The sequence below is a fragment of the Numida meleagris genome, chromosome 1 (assembly GCF_002078875.1).
Source record: "Numida meleagris isolate 19003 breed g44 Domestic line chromosome 1, NumMel1.0, whole genome shotgun sequence".
Taxonomy (NCBI): domain Eukaryota; kingdom Metazoa; phylum Chordata; class Aves; order Galliformes; family Numididae; genus Numida; species Numida meleagris.
Genome location: NC_034409.1, coordinates 27,182,371 through 27,196,252, shown reverse-complemented (window position 1 = coordinate 27,196,252; position 13,882 = coordinate 27,182,371). Strand labels below are relative to the sequence as shown.

At 43.4% G+C, this 13,882-nt stretch overlaps 1 long non-coding RNA gene across 1 annotated transcript; it reads left to right on the top strand.

The window, feature by feature from the left end:
• LOC110392443 lies at window positions 6,535-9,785 on the top strand. The gene is made up of 3 exons (XR_002434374.1): window positions 6,535-6,617; window positions 7,367-7,456; window positions 8,973-9,785. It is a non-coding gene; the product is annotated as an uncharacterized LOC110392443 (long non-coding RNA).

The following is a 13,882-nucleotide window of genomic DNA, read 5'->3' as shown; positions in this document are numbered from 1 at the left end:
TCCTACCGTTTCAGAGTTCATTTAATGTGAAGGTGGACACCTACATGGATCAGATGATTTGCCTTCTGGAAAGGAGTACTAACTTTGATAGCCACACTAGACATGTATCTGAAACTAGTCATTTCATCTCTGTTCTCATATCAGCTTTGGGGACAGGAGGACAACTGATTACCATATAATCATGGATCTAAGTTTTCAGGCCACTAAAAGAGCAAAAGCATCACAATGTGTACATTCTATAAGTGTTCTCCTGATTTGAGGAATCTTGATTATGGTCTTCTGTTAAGGAGACATCAACCAAACAGGGGTATTCAAGAAGGTGGACAAGGTACTTCCCACAGGTAGGCTGTAACGCCTTTGTCATTCTGTCCTTTTCCAGCACTATGCATGCAGAACTTAACCAGACTGAGGCCAGCAGACACTATTACAGTGCAATGACATTGTAATGACATTCCAAAAAAAAAAAAAAAAGCCTATGGTTTATGGTGATTAATTTAACCTGTCGATATAAATTACAGCAGTCTTTGTACCAACTCATCACAGAAGAATGCAATAGATAACACTAATAGATAGCACATCTCTTCTCTGGTGCCTTTGCAAAGGAAAGAGCTTGTAGCTCTGCAAAAAGTGAACCTGAAAAGACCCCAGTGAAGTGCGACCCTTGGGCTGCCAGCTTGTATCTTCAGCATCAACATCAAACAGGAAGGCAGAACACCACAAGGACTTAGGTGTGAACTCACATTGCAGGATCTGCTGCTAGGTGTGAAACCTATGCCAGATATTAGTCATTTCTATTATTTTTAAATCTATGGCTAGTAGTTGTTTTTACAAATGGTTTCTCTGACTATATGGCAAAGAAAGTGCAAGGGCCATCACAGGAAGTAAAAAGATATTGTTCTGTATCCGCGCTTCATGTTCCAGTGTGCCCGCACACACTCTTAGCACTCCTGCAACATCTCACCTGCGGGTACCCGTGCTGTTATAGTTAAGCACATGAGAGATGCCAGAACCTTCTGCCCTTCCTTTTGGTACCACGAGGTGCCTGGAAAGCAACAGAGGCAGCTCTCTGGTGTTAAGCTGAGCACCTGAACACTGGTAAACTGCTCATGTGTTTCTTTAGGTTAAAAAAAATGCTTCAAAATTTCAGACTTTGAGGCAGCTGCACATTGCATTTTTGTATTGTATCACATCAGGATGTAGTGAAATCCATCAGAACAATTACAGGCAGATTTCTGGCGTCACCTCAAGCCATGGCTCCACTGAATGTTAGAAGACTTGCTTTTCATTTCCATGCTCTCTGGAAATACTAGAACAATACAGGAATAAATAATGCAGGAAATGATTAGAAAGGCTATCTTTGCAAACCGCTTGCTACATATTTGCAGAGTTGAGTGTTGCTTTAAGCTTGAGGTGGTTTTAGCTTGAACCTTCCAGTTGTGTTGTGGCTGGTTTGCTACTTTCTGATGCACATCTGTCTGAATACCATGTACAGATACACTGCTGTGAGTCTTCACAGATACTTGGCCTACTTTAATAACTGCTTACCCCGTGTGGCATTTTGGTATGAGCCTAGGTGAAATAAAGAACAAATAATCACAGGTAGGGCTTAGCATTGCGAGGAAGACTCATGAACGTGTGGCAGTGTTGGCCTTGGGTATGCCTACAGCCAATGACTTTCCATGCATCCCTTGACAAATATTTTTTCCCTGTGTCTCAGTTTCGTAACAAGTAAGATTATGATTGTGCAATAAAAGATACCAGATAAAAATGCCTCGTATCAGACCGGACTCCAGTGTATGCAAGCAGCAAATATGTATTGATCAGGTTGTCGTATTTAAAATACTTTGCTTATCAAGTGACTAGATTTCCATCAAGAAAGCTATTCATTCACTAAGAAACTTCATTTTAGGGAGACTTTCCCATAAGGAAAAAAAAGTTAAACATTTTTAAACTGACACTTTTTTAAAAGCAGGGCTAACTTCATCAGGTGTTCAGAATATGTCTAACTTGCCATCACTCAAGGCTTATAAGTGAAGAAACAACATGATGAAGATGACCCTCTGAGCTTCACATTGCAGATGTTCCAAGCGCACACAAAGACCAGTTTTCGGTAAGGAAAGAAAGGCGTCGCAGAATGTAGAATGGCCATGTTCCACACTGGTTTAGAGAAAGATGCTCATGATAGCTTCCTCCAAGTCTTCAAATCTATAAACCCGTGGATTTCCCAAAGTTAAAAGAAATAAAGTTCAAAATACTGTGAATCCTTTAATTCACTTAATTGTTACTTTACTTTGCAAACAGTCTCAATTTGAAGTCTTAGCTCTCTGAGAATTTTCCAAGCACAGGTTTAATATTCTCATTATAAAGTACATACATCTGAAGTATTTTTAAAAGATTTCTAAGGATTCCTCTAAGCTCATGGTATTTTATGTACCTTACCTTTGCTTCAGGGTAGGAAAGTTTCTAAGTAAGAAAGAGGGGACCTTTTCTCTCCGTTATAGTTGATAATGGATAGATTCCCCTCTCAAATGTACGTACTGTAATAATGCCTTCATCTGTATTCTTTTCTTGATAGATGCTTGAGCCTTCTGACTAGCACTGAGCCAGCCAAATGGGCCACATTTCGGGTAAGCGAGCTGTGTAACACTTAGTAACACTCATACTCTTTCTGTAGACATAGAGTATGAAAAAATCTTAATGAATCTTAATGTCAGATCCTTTATTTCTTTTTATTTAATGGAAAACAATGGGAATCCAGCAAAAAATCTTCAATAAAAGGGCCAGAGCTGCCTTGGGGCAGTCCCTCAATTACCCCTAAGTGTGGTTTGGGGACAAGGGTAGGCGACAGCAGCCATCAAGCCTTCAGTGGGGGGCTGAGGTCTGCTGCAGGGTAGCAGCAGGGACCATTGCCCCACAGGTGCCACTCCACTGTCCTCAGTGACTAGTGACTTTTAAATATGAAAGAGGTGGAATTCCTGCTGCTTCCTACTGGATTCTGGTACCACTGGGAAAATGTTTAATTGCCCCCTAATGAGTGGTTTAAAATCAGTTAGATAGGATTCCAGCCAATGTCTAACATGAATGTTGACACCTTACCAAGGAAGAATCTTCTGTTATTCCATTTTTTCCATTTGAAAAAAAAAAAATCCTTAGCGTTTGACAGTGCTTATCCAATAAATTTCTTGCTGGCTTTGTGCTGATTACAAATAGTACAGGAGAACACACTGCTGTCTTTGTTCCCAGCATTCCACCCCCATCTCTCCCCTTCCCACCACACCTCCTGTTTCCCCCCGCCACCTCCTGCCCCTCACCCAGCTCCACCTGGCAAGCACAGGGAACACTCTGGCTCTGGTCCTCCTCCCATGGGATGGCAAAGCTCAATAAGACAGTAGCAGCTGCTGAAAGCTGACCTGCAAAGAAAGAGCTGTGGGTCTAAGAGATGGGAATCTGTAAAAATTATGCCCCAGGTGCTACCTTAAAAATAAGACTAAAATGAAAAATACAATTGGATAATAAGCCGTGGAGAAATCACAGGAGGGACTGGGGCTCTATCAGAACATAAAGTGGAAACTTGCACTGACCTCCAGAGTGACAGCGGTGGCTGGAAGGGAAAAAAAAAAAAGAAAGAAAGATGGTAAGAGTACTGCCAAGCATCCTCTAAGAGAATAAAAATATTAAGCTGAAAATACCAGGGCAACACTGGCCAAAAATAGAGCTGAGAAAGGCAAAAACGTCAGTCTGCCATCTAAAGGGCAGCAGCAGTTGTCAATGAAGCTCCATAACTGACTACAGCACGAGGATAGCATCTCAAAGCCAGACCAAAGATTATTTTGCCCATTATTTAAGGATTTAACAGAGCTCAGCACCTGTGCAGGGTGTCTCCAGCAGATTTAGGGCTTTGCAAAGGCAGTGGAAACTTGTTAGTCCTGTTACACATTGTCTATGAACGCTGGTCATGAAGGAAAAAGCAAGAAGATATTTTCTGTATGCACGATCCAGTTAAAATGTGGTTGTTATGGGATCTTGTAAAGTGGCTTTTGTAAATCAATACTGATAATTCATGTTCTCATCTATTGGACATAGCAGTATTTGAATACAATGTAAGCAGATGACTGGTGTCATCTGTTGTGCAAGCTGTGAACTGATGTCCTGGTGGCTACGAATCAGTAAAGGAAATCTGGATTTTGTTTCTGTTTCCAAGGAACCAATTAATATTTCTTCCTTTTAAGTGCAGTGTTTCCACATCTACCTGTGAGAAGGCTACACCCATCCAAAAGGTTTCATCTTTTTGCCTACGTGTTTAGAACGGTCACAGTCTACCCTTCTATTTTACAACACATTTAACTCCTTGCCCCTCTGAATTTAGGTAGCAATTGAAACAGTCTGAGCATAGACTCATGGTGATAAGGCAGCGATCTGTTTAAGCAGTGGTCCAATAAATCTCATTTTTAGGTTCTTTTATTCCATTAACTTGTTTTATTATTGTTTTTAAATTTACTTTATTTTTGCCTTTTTTTTTTAATATGAAAAATGTATTTTTTCCAGAGGCTTAGAGTCAGGAAGCTGAAAGTAAAAAAAAGCAGAAACCATGTGATGGTGCTGCAGCTTGAGATGCAGGATTTCCTAAAACGTCAAAGGTGCGCAAATACATGCCTCTTCCCCAGAATAATCAGAGATCTTGCAAAATAATATCTGAAATAAATGCTTTTTTAAATTTATTTCCTGTTATTAAACTTAATGTTTCAGGAATGGGAGCCATATTGGAAACACACAGCACACAGAAGTATTACAAGGCATATTTACAAAGGGGATGTAACTTGATTACACTCAAACACCAAGAAATAGAACAGCAGAGGTAGAACTGCACTGCCTAATCTTTCCAAGACATTTTCCTTCTGCACCAACTCTCAGTTGAGACCTGATGTCTCAAACCTGCTGTAGGTTTCCAGGGTCCCTCTGATCTCAATGGGAGTTGCGAGGATGGGCAGCTCACCGACACAACCACCAAATGCTCCTGTTGCTGATTGCAGCAACCAGTACTGCATGCAGTAAGTCATGCTGTAGTTCGTGTTTCTGGCGAGCAGCACTGATTTTTACACCATACAGCCACCGCAAGGGCTTGCAAAGGCAGTGAGAAAGGGAAGGGCACCACCTCCCTCCCACCCCATTCTTCAGCAGCGCTGCAACGACTTCTCCAGCCCTCGAGATCCTCTGCAGCCAACTGGTGGCTGTCCTGTTCCCACAGAGCTTGGGGGTTACAGCCTCCCCGTTGTCTAAGGAGGGCCACCACGGTGAGACAACCTCCTGGCTCCTTTCATGAGTGTTCCGTTTATATCCACCCTCCTGCATTTTGCAGCTGAACATGAGCCTTTATCCCTGCCTCAGCAGATCACAGCAGGGATTGCAGGTAGGTGGCTCACTGACAAGGCCTGCAGTCCTTAATCCCTTCTTTCCCTTGAGGGCAAAATCTAGCACACTGGCTACAAATACAAATTGAATCCATATTAGGCTCAGGAAGGTGCCAGATCAGATCCCCACTCCCTGTGCAGCCACATCAGCTGGGCCCTCCAATGGCAATTCTGCTCACAGCATGGAAGAAAACGGAGAATATTGTTCTGCAATTTAAAACTAGACAAAGCCAGCCTCCTGTGGGCTCCATGCCTGGCCTAGCAGACAAGTCTGCAGCCTGCACTCATGCAGGCACGCTGTACCTGAGCTGCTTGCAGAGGGCTCTAAAGCACCAGCAGTCCCAGGCTGTCCCTGAAGCTGGCAGAGAGCCTGCTGTGCCCGCAGTGACTGCACTCCCTGTGCTGGAGTGAGCTGGGCCATGGCCCAGGCCTGGTGCTGGAGGCAGCACCCGCGTGTCGGTGCTGCTTAACTCCTTAAAGCCCTGCAGGTAACTGCTATAAAACTAAAAGGCACACGTGCTGTAACAACTGCCATTACCCGATTAACAAACTGCACAAGTCTCTCCTGTCTTTTTCTACACAGTGTTTCTGTTCCTGTTTGAAATTGGTTTTGTCACTCGTGACAGATTGCAAACTGCCTTACCTTTGGAAGCTGACTGCTTCGGGCTCTGCGTCCATTACTCTCATTTAGCACACGTGGAGAAACGTAGAAACAACTGCTTCTTCAACACGCTGTGTCACACAGCTCCCACAAAAAAATCAGAGGTGAAGCCTTGTCAGCACACATTGCTTAGCAGGCGAGTCTCCTGAAATTAGCCACTTAGTATGCTAGAGTCAGCAAACTAACTACAAACAGAGGCCTACTCTCTCAAAGCGCTGAATAATTTCACAAGTTCATTCTCACCCATCTTTAGGGGGAGTCAAAATGAATCTGTGTCCTTCACAAAAAGAAAGTAAATATAGCTCCACCTGAGATGGCAGACAAAAATGCCATCGCTGCGTGGAAAGTCTGAAGTGTGGCAACTTCATTAGTACAGGAATACAGAACTATCCCTCTGTAGATGTGGTGGTTTTACTCTGACTCTTCCACGGTCACTCAACCCCTCCTACAGGTGCCGTCCTGATCCCGCGCGGCCTTCCCACGGAGTGCAGCCCTCCCAGCACCGCTCCGTACCGCAGGGTTTCCAGCGATCAGCCAACACCCAGAAGGTGTGGCATGGAACCCGAAGCACTGCCTGGCCCTCGGGTTTCTTCAGGCAGCCATGAGGGCCGAGAGGGCATGCGGGTGTTGATCCCAAGCGTGGGTGCTTTTTGTTAGCACTGACAGTTCGTGCCCTCAGCCAAGCTCATTTAAGTGTCAGCTGTGTTTGTATTCAGGAATAATTTTTTAGGGAATAAATTTATCACCTCTTTGACCCTGTCTCTTTTCCAGTAACAAATAATTTTGTTTGAGGTTTTAAGAGGGCTTTTAACAAATGTTTGTATTTTTTCCTCGTTTTAAGTAAGTAAGTCAAGCACATGTGCTGTTAACTTCTGGTAGTTCTTTCTTCAAAAGCCTCATGAGGTGCTCATCAAGTTTTTGTGAGGATGCAAGACAGACAATTTCTCTCCAATTTACCTTACTATAATGCAATTTAATGCAGGTCATGCAACCTAAGAAGAGCATGCAAGGCCAAGCAGCTGCATTTCTGTTCTGCCTCACACTGACAAAGCTCCTTAAGATAAGGGAATTGAAATTTTTTTTTACAACATTTGTGCTTTTTTGTTAGAAAAGTGGTTGATTCCAGCCTCCAAAGCTTGCCACCCTTAACTACCATGTTAGCACTTGAGTTTTTTGCGTGAATGGAGCAGTGGAAAAAAAAGAGGGCATACCTGCAGTCACATTAAGTGGAAACTGCTGGAAGAAGGGCGAAAGCAGTTTAACATGATGTTATAGAGTAGCACTGATGTCTTCGCAGGCTGATTTACAGAAGAATGCTAAGCTGGAGATCCTGGTTCAGGGCAGTGTCTCCGTCCAGCAATAGGATTTTCCTTCCTTCCTGACAAAGGTGTGTTCATGCAGAGCAAATTTTGTTTCACACTGAAAAAATACTGTATCTCTGTTGGTATTTTTCCTGAAAGTCTTCTCTTATAAATGGTGTTCAGATGTCTCTTTGAAATCAACTCTCATCCAAATCGGGTTTCCCGTATGTACAACTTGACATATATACAACTTTTATATTGAGGGGTAAATTAACCAAGAAACATAAAGACATGAAAAGGTCTTCTCTAAGTGAGAAGAAATCATTCTTCTCAATGAATGTATCTCCGGTGATGGAAAAGAAATTATTGGTAGCCTTTTTTTCCTTAAACTTGAAAGTGAAAAAGGTGAATTTGTTTATAGGGCTTTTTATTTATGAAGAAAGAAGTACTGAAGGAAAGACCTACATCTGCGTATTAACCTACATCTTCTTCTAACCTACATCAACTTCTGCCTACATCTGCGTATTAACTTCCCACTTTTTTTCTCCCTCTTTTGCAAGCATCCCATGACTTCACATCGATGTTCACTGCCCCGATGTGCTGCAGGGTTCTGTTGAGGGGGTCATGTCCTTAAGGAAGGGACAGGCTCTCTAGAGCCCAGCTCCCAGAAGTGCCCTGCGTGTATGACCAGCGATTGCACCCATTTCCCCTTGTGGCTACAGGAAGGTATAAGGCAGGTGGGGATGTTACAAACTAGGTGGAAACCCCATTTGCAGTTGATTCCTAAGTCCTTGTTTTATAGGTTATTTTCTCAGTCTTGGCAGGCAGACTGTTTAATGATTCAGTAGGTTCTCATTAAAAAATATTTGGAAGTCTTGACGTTACATTAGCCAATACAAACATTATTACAGTCTTACTACTGCTTCCCTCTGGTCTTCCCGTCACATCTTTATCCTATTTAGGTCCTGAGAATCAGGAATATATCCATTTGTATTTGTGGAGTGCCAAATTATCAGGAGTACCTTTTCTGACTTGACTTAGGTTCTGGCATAGTATAAAAAACGAATTATAATATTAGCTCCCAGCTCCTTCTTTCAAGCACAGGGTAAGTGCATTCTCTCATACTTCATGCTCAGTTATCATTAATTTATAATTAGGCTCAACTATTTCTCTATTCTACACACTCTTCCAGCTGGCATATGTGGCCTATGTGAAATTGTATTATTAATCCCATCAGTACATCTCTTCCAAGATAAGGAAAAGTTCAAGTTTTCTGGTCATGGAAGGGAACAAAGGAGGAGTTACAGGCATCTTTGAAGACTGAGAATCACACTGTGCTGCTCACTGTTTAGCATTCACAGAATGATGTTAAATTCATTTCTTTAATAGTAAATGTACAAATTGTCCTGGGTCATTAGAAAATTTACAGCTTCAGGGAATTACAATTTGCTTTTGCTTACTGCTGCTGGGGTGCATCTTGCTAGCTCTACTACATGCTAAATGTACACTCCAAATGACTTCAATGATATGTGCTTAATTTTCTCTTAAACCACATCTTTACCTCTCTAATGTATTTCATTAATGTTTTCTCATGCTTTCTAGGGTAGACCAATTCTGCGCTATTATGTTTACAGAAGTTGCTGGACTCACCGAGAGCATGAACTTGAAGGATAGTATAATCGTAATGGGAAGGCCTAACTGTTACACACCAGAGCCTTAAAACTGGTAAAAAATCTAGTGCAAACCTATGCCCTTGTGAGGAAAGTTGTTCTTCAGAACTGCCTGGAAGTCATTTAGGTAGATGTTAAGCCTGTTAATAAAATAAGGAGATTGACACTGTTTTCCTCAAAATTTCCAGCACAAACTCCTGGGTGAACCTGAGCTGACAACCCACTGTTTCCCAGCATTTTTTAGGTCTTTGAGTTAAATATGCTAAAATGCTCAAATACAGTGGCAGTAAAGAGATATATGCCATATACACGTGGTAACTAACTTTCAGCAGTGGGGAAGATACTGTGCACTATCCAACAAGAATCTAAGCCCTGCTTCTCGAGTGAACCTGGCAGGATCGTGTGGTACCTGCATGCTGGTTTTGCTTATTATGTATCTGACTGCAGCAAATGGTTTTAGGATATTATACTGAAAACCTTTCCCTATCTCCAATGTCCATTCATTTGCATTCACGTGGGACCTTGTGCTGCTCTTGTTACTAACTGGATGCTGATTAATATCTTACTTTTCCAAACAGAGACATTGCTCAACAGGAGCAAAGGAATTTGAATGCAACCCATAGTTACCCAGTGGGAATGAGGAAACTTTTCTTATCATCTCACGGCAATTTTGACTTCAGTGAAACTCACAGGGTCATATGTGTAACTCTAATTATCTGTGTAGAGAGAGTCTTTGCTACTTTCCAGTAACTGAAAGAATTCTGCTAGAGGAGCTGTGAAAACATGGCTGTATTTTTGGCTCTTTTTAGACAAATATTTTCTCTGACTTGCCCCGGGTCTGGTTTGAGTTTAAACGGGAAACCTGTCAGACTGAAAACTAATGAGGGTACATGTCTCTGGCGTAAGGCAGTTCTGCAGAGAAGCACCGAGCTACCTCCAAGTAAGAGCTACATGGTACAGCACTATGCCTTGTAGGCATTCCTCGAACTGAGCCTGTTTTCCCCTTTGGTCTGAATATTACAAAGATCCTGCATATTCTTGTTGGGTCGGCAGCTGAAGAGATTGCCATGTTGGGTGGGAGGACAAGGCAAGGTCTGCTACAAGACTGTGCCAATGAAACACCCTCGCTTGAAACTTCTGTACACTGTAAGCTGACATGCCAAGTCCCTTTCAGAAACAGGCCCTCTGCTTTCACTACCTACCAGCAAGGAGGCAGAAGTTAAGATTTAACTTGCCAAATCCTTGCTAAAAATTGCTCACGTACTGCTCCCAGTGACCATCTTGCTGTGGTTGGAGACATGGCCTTTAATACACAGACACAAAAAAATACTTTGACATCTGCCCAGGGCTGCACTGAAAAGTCAGAGTCAGCAGGACTCAGTTAAATGCTCAGTTACTGTGAATACATTTAAAATTTGGCATTTCCAGAGATCCGGCATGCAAGTTAGATGCACCACACAGACTTTTGCACACTGCTCTTTTGCAAATCAGGCTCTGCAAGCCCAGAGGCAAGTTGAGAAAACAAGGGAGGCAAGGGGCAGCCTGGATGCCCCTTTGTGAAATCATTCTGTTGGAAACAGGCTCCATGCCAGCTTTTCCTTTTCTATGATGTTTTCCTTTCAGGTTTGGATCCACTGACTACCTCTGCCTCTTTTGAAGATTTTTTCCTTTGAACACTGTGTTCTTGCTTCACAGGGAAGCGGAGCCATGGGAGCACCAGCAAAAAAAGCATTTGTAGCTTCAGCATCCAGAGTCCTGGCCTCTCGCTCCCTTTTCTTAGGGCTCCCTGCACATTCAAACCTCAGCAGCCCAAGTCACTGCTGGCAGCAGTGGGTTTGCCAGCTCCCAATTTCTCTGAGCGTTAGAGGTATCATTAGGGCATCACCTGCTTTTGCAGCAGAAGGAAATTACTCAGAAACATATCTAGCAATTGGAACATAATTTCCTTAAAAAAAATGAGAGGCTTTTTTTCAAAAGAAAACTTAAAGTAATAGGATCCCAGCTTGATAGCGCCTAACAAACCACCGAAACCCTTGCTGAGCTGGCTGAAAGACATAGATCTAAATTAGGTTCTCTGCAGGTAGCTACAGAAGCTTGAATCTAAAATATCGATTGGTTGAAAAGTGTGGCTGTTGGAAAATTGTGGCGATGTATAGCTATAGTTCACAGCCTATCTGAAACACAAACTTGTCTCAGATAATAGACCTTCCTGTGCTTTTAAGGTGCAATCAGGGGCCTGCATTAGTGTCAGAGGTAGGAACAATAATTACTCTTTTTTTGCGTAACTTACGTGCTCCATTTGGAGGGCCGTGGCACCAGGATGTGTAAATAAGGCCACGTGCCTTCAGGAGCAGGAGACAGGTACACTTCTTTGGGGTGAGTGTGCGTTTTGTAGCACATTTCCAGAAGTTAAAAGCTATACAGGAAGTTCCTGCAAGTGCCACGCAGCAGGTGGTGGTGCAAGCACCCCATCTCCCAGCAGTCAGCTCTCCTGGGAGAGCTTCCCGGTGCGCCACAGCCATGTGCCGACAGAACCCGTGTCTGTTCCCAGGTGTGGTGTAAAATCCATTTGAAACAAGGAATTTTTAGACCTTCAGATGGGAATCAAGCACAGAGAACCCAAGGGAAATACCATGCAGTGGCTGAGCATCTGCCTTCTCGGTACTTACATTCATCACTTAACTCCCCAAACCCACCCTTGAGAAGCCTGGTAATCCCAGAGACAGCTGCATCACTGCAGCAAAACTGCAGTTCAGAATGGGTTCTTCTCATAGAGCTCAAGAGGCAAATACAAACACACTCATTTTCTCATACTGTATTTTATAGAATAGCTTGTGGTGAGCTTGCGTGGTGTTCCCTGCATGCATCTTCTCACCAACACTGCACAAGGACCAGGTGCAAGACGGCAGTTCCCATTTGTGGCAAAGCAACGTTACAGAAATTGCTTTAGCTTACATGAGGCAAAACGAAAGATTTCAAAAATTGGCTGGGGTCAGTCAGATAGATTTTGATTTCCTCTTATTGCCTTAAAGTTGGAATTGAATAAAGGACATTAAAAAAAGAAACTGACAATTGGTTATTGAAAACTTTGCTTGCTGCCCATTAAAAAAAAATGCTCAAGAAGCCATTCATGGGCCTTCCAGCTGGGAACCAGGAAGTGTTCTAATCACTGAAATGCACTAGTATTTAAGAAAGACAGGGGCTTCACAAGAAAAAGATGAAATATTCTATGGAAAATTAAGATGGTGTCAAAATAGACTTGCCTCTGTAGGACCTTTGGGCCTGGGCTAGTCAGCTGTTTCAGCAGAGAAGCCTAGTGTTACACAGTTTTTGAGAAGCTCTTTGAAACAGCGAGGGGGTGGCTCTAGTGGAGAGAAAACCTGTCAATGGTTTTCTGGTTAATGCTTCAAGATGGGCAGAAGAGTCAGCCACTGAACTGCTTACAGCCCAGAACTCCTCTGGAGCGAGGACAGGAGGGCTGTGTGGGGATGAGGGGAATGGCGTGCTCCCATGGCCACCACAGGGGCAGTGCCCAAGGAGCCGGGGAAGCAGTGCCCTACAGGATCAGGGGAAGCAAAGCCCCACTTTTGCCACACATGATGCACCTCTGGGGACAGTGGCTGCTGTGTCTTCCTTACCAAAGGATCAGCAGAGACAGGTGCAGAAGTCTGTCACCGACTTTAGTTAGATAAAAAAGCAGATTCTGTCATTCAGCTGTATCTGCATTTCTCCGTTAGTTACTGTCTACTTTGCTGCTGATAGCATTTCTGTATGGTGGAAATCTGCTGGGAAACGTGAAGGCAATGTACATTGGAGACAATCAAAGACTATTGGTTATACAATTTCAAATGGAGCTACGGTGGGTTGTAATTTCCTGTAAGATTTAAAAAATATAAAAAACCATTGTCAATTAATTCTGATTTTAGTTAAAACACGAGCTGTTTTCTAAGTGCTGAAACAGTATTTTAGAGGCTATTTAGAGAGGCTGCTCAGACAGGTTTAAAATGTGAAAAGCTGTTTTCTCTATCTCTTTTTGATACGATAGTGTTCATTTCCTGTTGAGAATCAAAGCTAGGCTGACTGAAAAGACATAAATATTGGCTTTCACTTTGGTTCTGCAAGGGTCACAACTGCTGGCATCCCAGTGTAAGCACATTGCAATGCTACAGACTCAGATGCTCTGTGGTGAGGTGTATTTCTCTCAGGCTGTGGCAGGGAGAGGCAGGCTCTCATCTCGGTGCCTTGGTGCTGACTTCTGAAGGCAGTGTGCTGCTGCCCGGCGTGGCACGTGGCTGGCTGTCTTCGGAGGCTGTTTCAAACAGTTTTCCCTTTCGCTGAGCTCATACAAAAATGATCAACTTCAGTGTCCTTCGGTCTGGCTCCAGGCTGCTCTGCCCTTCTGGGCGCTCTGATTTCTTTGCACAAATGAGGCATTTTAACTCTTCTGCTATGGTCAGATCACTGACCCTGCCTGCGGCACTATTTCACAGCTGTGGGCAGTACTCACAGAACCAAGCAAGTGATGGTAACCTCTCTGTTCCTCTGCAAATGCAAACGTTACACAGAGCAGGGCAGCGTGCTGGAGAAACCTTAAAAAGAAAGAAAACATCCAGCCCTCCTTTTAGACCACCATCACCCGAACCAGTGTGCTGCACGAGTCATAGTGCTGATGGGAACACGGAGCAGAATTCAGAGCTGCTCTGCGTGTCTGCCCAGTCAGCTCATCTCCAAAGGAGCACACACGCCAGAACTGACTCACGCAGGAAACCCGTCCCTCTGTTGTGGTAACTCATTTTGGTTTTGTGGGTTTTGCTTCCAGCGCAAATAGCTTACAGGAGGAGA